General features: G+C 54.9%; 1 long non-coding RNA gene across 1 annotated transcript; it reads right to left on the reverse strand.

The window, feature by feature from the left end:
- Nucleotides 1-680: 680 nt before the first annotated feature.
- Nucleotides 681-2,193, reverse strand: LOC118551799 (uncharacterized). The gene is made up of 2 exons (XR_013443859.1): nucleotides 1,857-2,193; nucleotides 681-842 (listed from the first exon to the last, which is right to left on the reverse strand). It is a non-coding gene; the product is annotated as an uncharacterized LOC118551799 (long non-coding RNA).
- Nucleotides 2,194-9,607: the final 7,414 nt, after the last annotated feature.

A 9,607-nucleotide genomic window follows, 5' to 3' on the forward strand; every position in this document is an offset into this window, starting at 1 on the left:
TCTCAAGGCCTAGAGGACACACGACCCCTGGCTTCTGGGCTTCTCTCCAGCAATCTATGGGTAGAGACCCTCTGGGTATGTGTAGGTGGGGGCCAGCCATGTTGGGGTTATGGGTAGGAGCTGGTCTGAGTGCAAATTAAGGCCAGTGTTGGGGTCCAACTGCTGTCTAGAAAGGCTGTTATGACCAACGAGAACTAGGTGCTGAGGTTAGGGTCTCCATGTTAGGGAACGGAGCAAGGGATTTGAAATGGCCCCCTACAGTCTCATTGATTCCTGTATCCTGGAGGTTCCTCCTTGCCTCCAGCCCCACTGGAGTGGCCCATTGTCCCACCTGGGATTCCAAGTCCTGGAAACGGGACGATAGAATTCCTTTCCCGCCTGCAGTGGGAAGAGGGAGAGTAGATTCGGGATATCCCTTCTGCCAGGGCACCCCAATTAATGCTGAGGAGTAGGGCAGGAGGATACACTGAGAAAACCGGGTTCTCCAGGGTGGGGGATGCCAGCACCATCGCTGAAACTGGCCCAAGCTCCGCTCCGCAGCATTTTGGGTCATTTTCAGTCCCCAGCGGAATGGGGGTCAGGAACAGGTGACCTGGGCTCAGCCCCAGCAACACCCAGCTGCCCCCCCACAACTCCTGAACCCCCACTTTTGAGGAAATAAACGAATAAGTAAACCCCACTATCTCCGAAGATTTGTCTTTAATGAAAAGGATTCGTTTGTCCAAGTTGTTTCCAAAGCCGAGGCGATTGCCCGGCTGGAGCGCATCATTCTCGACGCTTCTCCGACTCCTGACTCCTGCTGCGGCTGGAGGAGGCTCAGCCCATCGGTCCGTCTGGAGGGGCTGGCGGGAGGGGTCGGTTTATTTGGGATTTAGGGGTTGGTTTAGGCTTTTTTGTTTGGGGGGCATTGGTGGGGGCTAGGTTAAAACCAATTCAAAACGAATTAGCGAGCGCGTTCCGCCGGCATCTTCTTTCGCCCCCGACTTGCTGCGGCTCGGGCCGAGGGCGGGCTCCCCGGACCACAGTCATGCCCCGCCGCGGCGTGCCAGCTTCGTTCCCGGCCGAAATTTGAAAAAGGGAAAAACGACGCGATCGACTGGAGGCCCCCGCCAGCCACGACTGGTCACCCGCAGAGGAGGAGGAGAAGGAGGAGGACGACGACGACGAGGATGAGGATGGCGGCGCTGGTGGCAGGGACCGGCGTCCCTCTTTTGCGCTCCCGGCTGGGGCCGCGATCCTCGCGCTGGGGCCAGCCAGCCGCCTCCCCGAGGGGTCTCGCCCGCGCCGAGCTCGGTCCCTGCGGCTTCCGCCCCTGTTGCGCCCGGAGCTCAGCCACAGATGTCCAGCCACAATTCTCGGTTGGCCGCAGACTCGTACAAGAATTGCGTTTGGACAATCAGTGGCGAAGCCCCCGAGTTCGGGGCCCCGGTTTCCTGCGTGCGGGCTTCCGCTTGGCTCCTTAAAAGCGCCGGACCAGGAGATCTCCGGAGCTGCGCGTCCGACTACCTCGCAGACGCTCAGCGGTCGCGGCCCATCCCGCGGTAAGGTGGACGAGCAAGCACGCGGATCCCGACCCTGCGTGGGGATCCCCATCGCCCCTGGCGTGTGTCTCCTTCGATCGCGGCCCGGGGTCCCTAGAGTAGCCCGCGTTGGGTCTCTGCGCCGCCCTGAGTCGGGGGAATCTCCTCTGTCAGGGCCGGGGAACCCCAACTCCCCTCTCCCCGCCCCCAGCCTGGGCTCCCCGGGCTCGCCGGGAATCCGGAAAGCAGGGGCCCGAGGCCGGGTCGCGTTTCCGAGCCCGGGGTACGGGCTGCTGGACTCGTGGGGTCCCCGCCCCCGCCCAGCCCCGCACGCACCGGCTCCGGCGCTCTCCGCTTCCCTGTGGCTGAGTCGCGGCCGGCGGTGGCGGTGGCGGCGGTGGCCCGGGCGGCGGGGAGCGCTGGAATGCGCCGCCGGGTCACCTGCAGCGCCCGGGGAGCCGGGCTGGGAGCCGGCGGGCTGGCGAGGCGCAGGGCTGAACCCGAGCGGGCGCCTCTGGCGGCTCGGGGCCGGGGCGGGCTTTTAGTGGGCCGCTCCAACAATACGGGCCTGGCGCGGAGAAAGGGGCTCGGCTGCAATTGGTACTGGATTTGAATAACGCCACGGGGCCATCAATGGTCATTGTGTCGGCGGGTAATGAATCTCCGCTGTCTCTCGGGCTGGCCAGGCAGCTGCAACCTGCGCTCAGGCAGCTCTTAAAGACATAGCGTGCCCCTGCCCGGGGGCGCCCCCCTCCCCTGCACCGGCCGGACCCCTCGCCCTCCCACCCCCACCCTGGGCCCTAGACTCCCAATGCCCCGCCTGCTCCCTTGACTGAACCCTTTGCCCATCGCCCCCTCCCTTGTCCTGGGCCATCTCGGCGCTACACTCCCATGGACCTGACTCAGGCCCCCTAGCCTTGGCTGAGCTCCCCAGGAGTGCCCAGGGGACCCCAGAGTCTTTTCAGGCCCAATCCTGGCCTCCCATCTGCAGCTAACCTGAGGCCTCCGGAGCCCTCCTTCTTTAAGCTGCTGCCCTAGGGACTTCTAGCTGGAGGGTGAGGGGGAACAGTCTGGAGGTCAGAGGGTCACCCCCTTAAAAGGCTCTGCTGAAGGATAAGGGAGGAGGGCATGCAGTCCCAACCCCCAGGCTGAAGATGCCATCTCCAGAGACCACACCCCCACTAGGGATCTGGAGACTGCCCTCTCCCCAGACCAAGGACAAGGGCTTGATTCCCAGGATACCTCCTGCAGGCTTCTGGATACCTCAGCTCTGGCAGGGGGCAGGGGGCGCATGGGGGTGGGGGAGCAGGGGGAGGGCGAGAGGGGCGTGAATGCTATTAATGCTTGTCTTGTCATGTCTCTTCCACTGGACAGCCCACTGTTTTGGGAGGCTTGGGGCTCTGTCTAGGTCTGATGTGCCTCCCACCCCCAGCCCAGCCAGGTCTGGCACAGAGAAGGTTCTCAGTCAGCTGGGGGAATACATACCAGTTTCTCACCCGCAGAGCTCAGCCTGTCTTTCCCAGTGAAGCTCACACCCTGGTGGGGAGTGCGTGGCCATTCCACCCATACATCCTGCCTTCCTCCATCCACCCCAGAGATCCCCAGACACTCAGAGGACCCCTGTCACCACCCTGAAATCCTCTCCTCTCCCCACAGTTTGTGGGCCGCCTAACTACATGCACCCATTGGATTGTGATCATTGGTTTGTCTGTTCTCATCAGACAAGAAGTGGATCCTACTAATCTTCAGGCTTCTGGAGCCTAGTACAGTGCCCCCCTCCCATACACACACACCACCCATCATTGAATGTCCATGAATATCCACCGGTGGCTTAAACATGAATCACATACACTTCTTGGAGTTTCTTACAAAAGTTGAAAAAAAATACGACTTCTGGGGAGTAGTACTTGAAGTCAGGGTTTCGTAGAGAGAGAGCCCTGCTAACCAGGTCCCAACTCTTGGGAATGTGCCATCTGCTAATAATAATAGCCACAACAAAATGCTTGATGTGCAAAGCACTAAACGCTTTTAAGGTAGTAGCCTGTGGACTGCTCACAACAACCCTGAGAAGTGGGTACTATTAGCAGCCCCACTTTACAGATGAAGAAACTGAGACCTGTGACAGTGATGTTGGTAGCCGCTAGCCAGCAGGCGATGGAGCCAGAGCCGGAGCTCAGGGCTGGGGAACTCACTGACCACTGGTTTCCAGCCTTTACTCACCACAGCAGAGATACTGAGGGGACTTGTGGAAATGCATATGCAAAGTGGTAAGACCCAAAAGACACCCGCGTCTTCTTACAAATTCAGCCCCGGCCCCGGCCCAGTCTGACAGGAACACAACCTTGACTGGAGCTGGCCAGTGTGGTCTCTGCACCGGTAAACGCCTATTGAAACTCCCAGGCCTCGTCGGAAAGCCACATTCTACAATCTAATCTACATTTTCCACCTCCGGGGTATGTCCGAGCTATTTAAAGCCATCAGTCCTGGGCAGAGAAGGGTCAATTGGCCTCATCCTCATCCTCAGGGAAACTGAGGAGCCAAGAAGGGTCTTATCACTCGCGAGTCATTGAAAAGATATTTCTGGAATGCCTACTGTGTGCTGGCGCGGGATTCAGCAATGGGCAGTGTCCCCCAGAGGCAGACCAGCGGAGGAGGAGACCCCAGTCCCCTGGGAGTGGGGAGTTGGGCACTGTTCCAGGCAGGGGGCATGGCACGCCCCAAAGCTAAGGAGCAAGGAAGAACTGGGAGAGTGGGAAGGGAAGCACGGAGAGGAAGTGCCAGATAAAGCCGGGGTTGACCCTGCAGGGCCCTGTAGGACATTGGGAGGATTTGTGATTTTATCCTAAACACAGTGGGAGTCCTGGAGGGTCTGACACATTCAGATTTACATTTTTAAAGGTTTGCTGGGGCTGTTGTGTAGAGAATGGGGGTGGGGCTGGGGAAGGGGCAAGCTGGACGACAGGAGACCCATTGAGCTACTATTGCCGGTTTGCAGGTGACAGCTGGTGTTGGCCTGGGATTAGGGGATGGCCGAACAGGGTCCCAAACTGTGTCCTTGACAGGCAGGTGACCTCAGGTCGCCTGGCAATGAATAACATTTAGTGAATATCTGAGGTGTACTCTGTGTGCTGGAGGCGGGGGACAGGGCGAAGAGAAAGATGGACCGTCTGCTGTTACCTCTCCAGAAGTATCCATTCACTGGACAAGTGGACAGACACACAAATAGCCGGCCAGCCTCCGTGAAAGGAGCAGGAAAACTCTCTAACTGAAATATTAGCAGAGCTATGGGGGATTATAGAAGACCAAGCAATTCATTCCAACAGGACTTGAGGAATCTTCTGGAAGAGGCAGCGTTACTTTGGGCAAGTGAATTCCAATAGACTGAACTGAAATCTAGTTATTGCCTCTGTGAAATGGGGCCATTATGCCTGCCCTGCCTCCTTAGAGATGGTTGTGGTGTTGGGAGAGTCCAAACACACACCTTGCATTTGCTTGCAGTAAGATTTTATCATTGCCTCCTAACACAGACACACACACACACACACACACACACACACACACGGATACATGTTCAGGCTCATGCATACATTCAGCTATTGTAATTTCTGCTCTACCTTCTCCCTTATTAAGACCAACACAGGGGCGCCTGGGTGGCTCAGTCGGTTGGGCATCTGCCTTCGGCTTAGGTCATGATCGCAGGGGTCTGGGATCGATCTCCGCACTGGGCTCCCCGCTCAGCAGGGAGGCTGCTTCTCCCTCTCTGTCTCCCTCTCCCTCTGTGTGCTCGCTTTCTCTCTCTCTCTAATAAATAAATAAAATCTAAAAAAAAAAAAAAAGACCAACACATCAGGAAGGAGGGACAAAGTTGTCCACACTGCCCATTAAGCATGCCCTATCCCCCAGGACTGTCATTTTACCAAACACTGCCCAGCACAAAGGACATGCTCAGTAAACGCCTATTGAATGAATGACTGAATGGGTGCTTTATTGGAGGAATAATTAAATGAATAGGTGGATGGACAGACAGATGATGAAAAAACAGATGTTGGGACACTTGGATGGAAGATGAATTGAGCGCCTGGATGCATGAATGTAGCCAATCAGCTGAGGTTCTAGATGCAGATCAGGACATGTTGCTGTGTGAGGGCTCAGTGAAGGAGGCTCTAAGAGGCTTCACGAAGCAGCCTGGTCTCTGCGGTTCAGAACCCTGTCCAAGATGTGCAGCAGGGCAAACGAGTGCCCAGGGAGTGGCCTGAGGACCCGTCAGTCAGGTTGTACCTCCGGGCAGGATATTTCCAAACCTGGAATCCTGTCCCCAAATACTGCTATCAATCCCCGTTTCAGGGTGGCCTGGGATGGAGCAAAGAGCCCTGCCCCCGCTCGTCGTGCCTCCCCAGGCCAGGCCCTGCATGTACAGAGTTCTCTAAGAGCAGCCGGGGTTCTTACACACTGATGACCAAGTGACCTGCCTTCATAAATGAATTGCCAACCTGAGAATGTCCCCATTCTCAGAAGATAACAAAGCCAGGCCACCGTCCCCACCCAGAGGGGACCCTAAGAACTCCTGCGTCCTGCATAGCATGTGCCAGTTTATAAAAGATGATGTTCCTGGCTGGCTCAGTCAGTGGAGCATGCGACTCTTGATCTCGGGGTCTTGAGTTCAAACTCCACGTTGGGTGTAGAGCTTACTTAGAAAAAGTTCCTCTGCAGGAGATGACAAGGCAAGGAAGCTTTCCCAATGAAGCTTTCCCAACCCCCCTGGGTTGCTTCATCCCATCACTTGTGCTCTTGTCTTCATCACACATATCGCTCTGAAAGCCTGTCCTTCACCTGCTGTCTTATTTGTCCACTAGAATGTGAGCCCTATGCGGGCAGCGATCACGTCCTGTCTGTTGTTCTATCCCCGGCACCTAGAACAATGCCTGAGTCTTAGATGGTGCTAAATTTGATTAAATGCCCAGTAAAGGGATAAATAGATGGGTGCATGGATCATTGTAATCCAGTCAACAGCTACCATTTATTAGCACTGGCGCTGGGCTGAACACTTTTCATGATCCCTACAGGTTTGTGAGAAATGCCACCACTCACCCCATTTTACAGATCAGAAACCTGAGGCCTGGAGAGAGGAAGCCACTTCCCCAAGGTACAGAGCTACTGAGTGGCAGAGCCAGGTTTTAGACCCGAGTCTAACAGCAAAGCTCACGTTGTCAACCATCATACCTGATACTCTGTCACCCCAGCACCCAGTGAGCTTAGAGCCATTGGAAGTAAAGAGTTGGGACGGAGACATGTTGTCTGATTCCATTTATAGAAATATCCAGAATAGGCAAATCTATAGAGACAGAAAGCAGATTAGTGGTTGCCTAGGATGGGAGGCAGGGAGAGTTGGGAGGGAAGGGGGAGTGAAGGCTAATGGACACAGTGATTCTTTTGGAGATGATGAAAGTGTTCGAAACTGATTGTGGTGATTGCACAACTCTGTGAACATACTAAAAACCATTAAATTGTACATTTTATTTTATTTATTTATTTTTTTTTAAAGATTTTTTATTTATTTATTTGAGAGAGAGAGAATGAGAGAGAGCAAGCACATGAGAGGGGGGAGGGTCAGAGGGAGAAGCAGACTCCCTGCCGAGCAGGGAGCCCGATGCGGGACTCGATCCCGGGACTCCAGGATCATGACCTGAGCCGAAGGCAGTCGCTTAACCAACTGAGCCACCCAGGCGCCCTAAATTGTACATTTTAAAAGGGCGATCACATAGTGTGTGATTTATACCTCAGTAAAGCTGCTATTTTTTTTTTAAGATTTTATTTATTTATTTAACAGAGAGAGAGAGACAGAGTAGTAGAGGGAGAGGGAGAAGCAGGCCTCCCACTGAGCAGGGAGCCTGACACGGGGCTCGATCCCAGGACCCTGAGATCATGACCCGAGCCAAAGGCAGACGCCTAACCACCGAGCCACCCAGACGCCCTTAGTAAAGCTGCTATAAAGGAATTGGGTAGGGGCGCCTGGGTGGCTCGGTTGGTTACTCGGTTACTCCATTACTCGGTTGCCTTCGGCTCAGGTCATGATCCCAGGGTCCTGGGATCGAGCCCCGAGCCCCGTGTTGAGCTCCCTATTCAGCGGGGAGTCTGGTTCTCCCTTTCCCTCTCCTCCCCGCTCATGCGCTCTCTCTCTCTCTGTCAAATAAATAAAATCTTTAAAAAAAATAAAAAAGGGGGCGCCTGGGTGGCTCAGTTGGTTAAGCGACTGCCTTTGGCTCAGGTCATGATCCTGGACTCTCAGGATCGAGTCCCGCATCAGGCTCCCTCCTCGGCAGGGAGTCTGCTTCTCCCTCTGACCCTCCCTCCTCTCACGCTCTCTCTCTCTATCTCATTCTCTCTCTCAAATAAATAAATAAAATCTTCAAAAAAATAAAATAAAAATAAAAAAGAGTTGGGTAGGGGCGCCTGGGCAGCTCAGTCATTTGAGGGTCTGACTCTTGGTTTCGGCTCAGGTCGTGATCTCATCGATCCTGAGATTGAGCCCCACGTGAGGCTCCACACTCAGAGGGGAGTCTGCTTGAGATTCTCCCTCCCCTCCCTGTTCCTCCCCCCACTTGCACTCGCGCACTCTCTTTCTCTTTCTAAAATAAAAATAAATAAATCTTTAAAAAAATAAATAAAAATAAAGAGTTGGGTAGAGGGGAGGAAGGTGGGGATGGGCAAAATGGGTGAAGGGGTGTGGGAGGTACGAGCTTCCAGTTACGAATGAGTAAGTCGTGGGAATAAAAGGCACGGCACAGGGGACACGGTTTACGATACTGTAATAGTGTTGTACGGTGACAGATGGTAGCTGCTCTTGTGGGTATGGCCTAACTATGGAGACGTTGAATCACCGTGTTGTACACCTGAAACTAATGTCGCAGTGTGTAACCACACTCAAATAAAAAATGTTTTTTATAAAAAGAGTTGGGGGGCGCGGGGCGCCTGACTGGCTCAGTCGGTAGAACACGCAACTCTTGATCTTGGGGTCGTGAGTTCGAGCCCCACGTTGGGCACAGAGCTTACTTGAAAAAATAAAATAAATAAAAAAGGAGTTGGGGCTGAAGTGTCTCACCGTCATTTACCTGCTTGCTTGGCAAGTCACTTCCTGTCTCTGAGTGTCAGTTTCCTAACCAGTAAAACAGGAAAAATAAATGTCTCTTGGGCTTAACGCGAGCATTAAATGAGATAATAGTACACGTCATTATCCCCGTTTTGTCGAGGAGGAAACTTAGACCCAGAGGAAGCAAGTGACTTGGCCTGAAAATAGAGCTGGTGGGTGACAGGTGAGGGACTCACCAGGGGTCCCTTGGCGCTGCTTCTTTCAGCATTATGTAGACTGGATCAATGTCTGTGCACCCACCCACCCCACCACTCCCTTCCATTCTCCACCTTCTCTGGGGCTCTGAGTCTCCCCACTGCCCAAGCCCAGAGCACACCAAGGTAGTGAGGTTCCCCCCAGAGCATGGGATGCCCTCTCCCCAGCCCCCACCCTGCTCCCCTCCTGGGGCCATGATGCTGTCTTGCTTTTGCTTGTAATAAAGAAAATATCTCAGCTACCCTTCCACAGTTGCTTGGCAACCCCAAAGGGGGGTGGGGGGAGCCAAGGGGAGGAGGGAAGGGGGAGGACTCTGGAGCCAATCTGGAGACAAAGAGTAGGATTTCGGTGACATGGAGCCGGTTCTTAGTGCTAACCTGGCCTGGCCGCGAGGCGGGTGGGGTGGGGGCTTCCTCCCACCCCAGCGGCTCACACCAATAAATATGCATTAGGGAAGTGGGCAGAGTTTTTCCCACAGACCTGAAAGGCCACAGCTGACCTTTCTACCCCCTTTATGTACCAAAGTGACAGTCAGAGAGAGCAAAGAGCAGGACCCCCTGAGATGCCTCCCCCGTGGCCTTCTGACTTGGGGAAACTTTTCACCCTCCTCCTTCCCCTGGCCCCAGACCAGGTCACAGCCTCGCCCGCCCGGGGACCCTGTCCCAGGGATTTCAGGTGGGAGTCAGGAGCGCCCAGCCCCAGGGGCGGCCTCAGGCCCTGTCCCGCCTTGGTGGCAGAGAGCCAG

Source organism: Halichoerus grypus, chromosome 14, assembly GCF_964656455.1.
Source record: "Halichoerus grypus chromosome 14, mHalGry1.hap1.1, whole genome shotgun sequence".
NCBI classification, from domain to species: Eukaryota; Metazoa; Chordata; class Mammalia; order Carnivora; family Phocidae; genus Halichoerus; species Halichoerus grypus.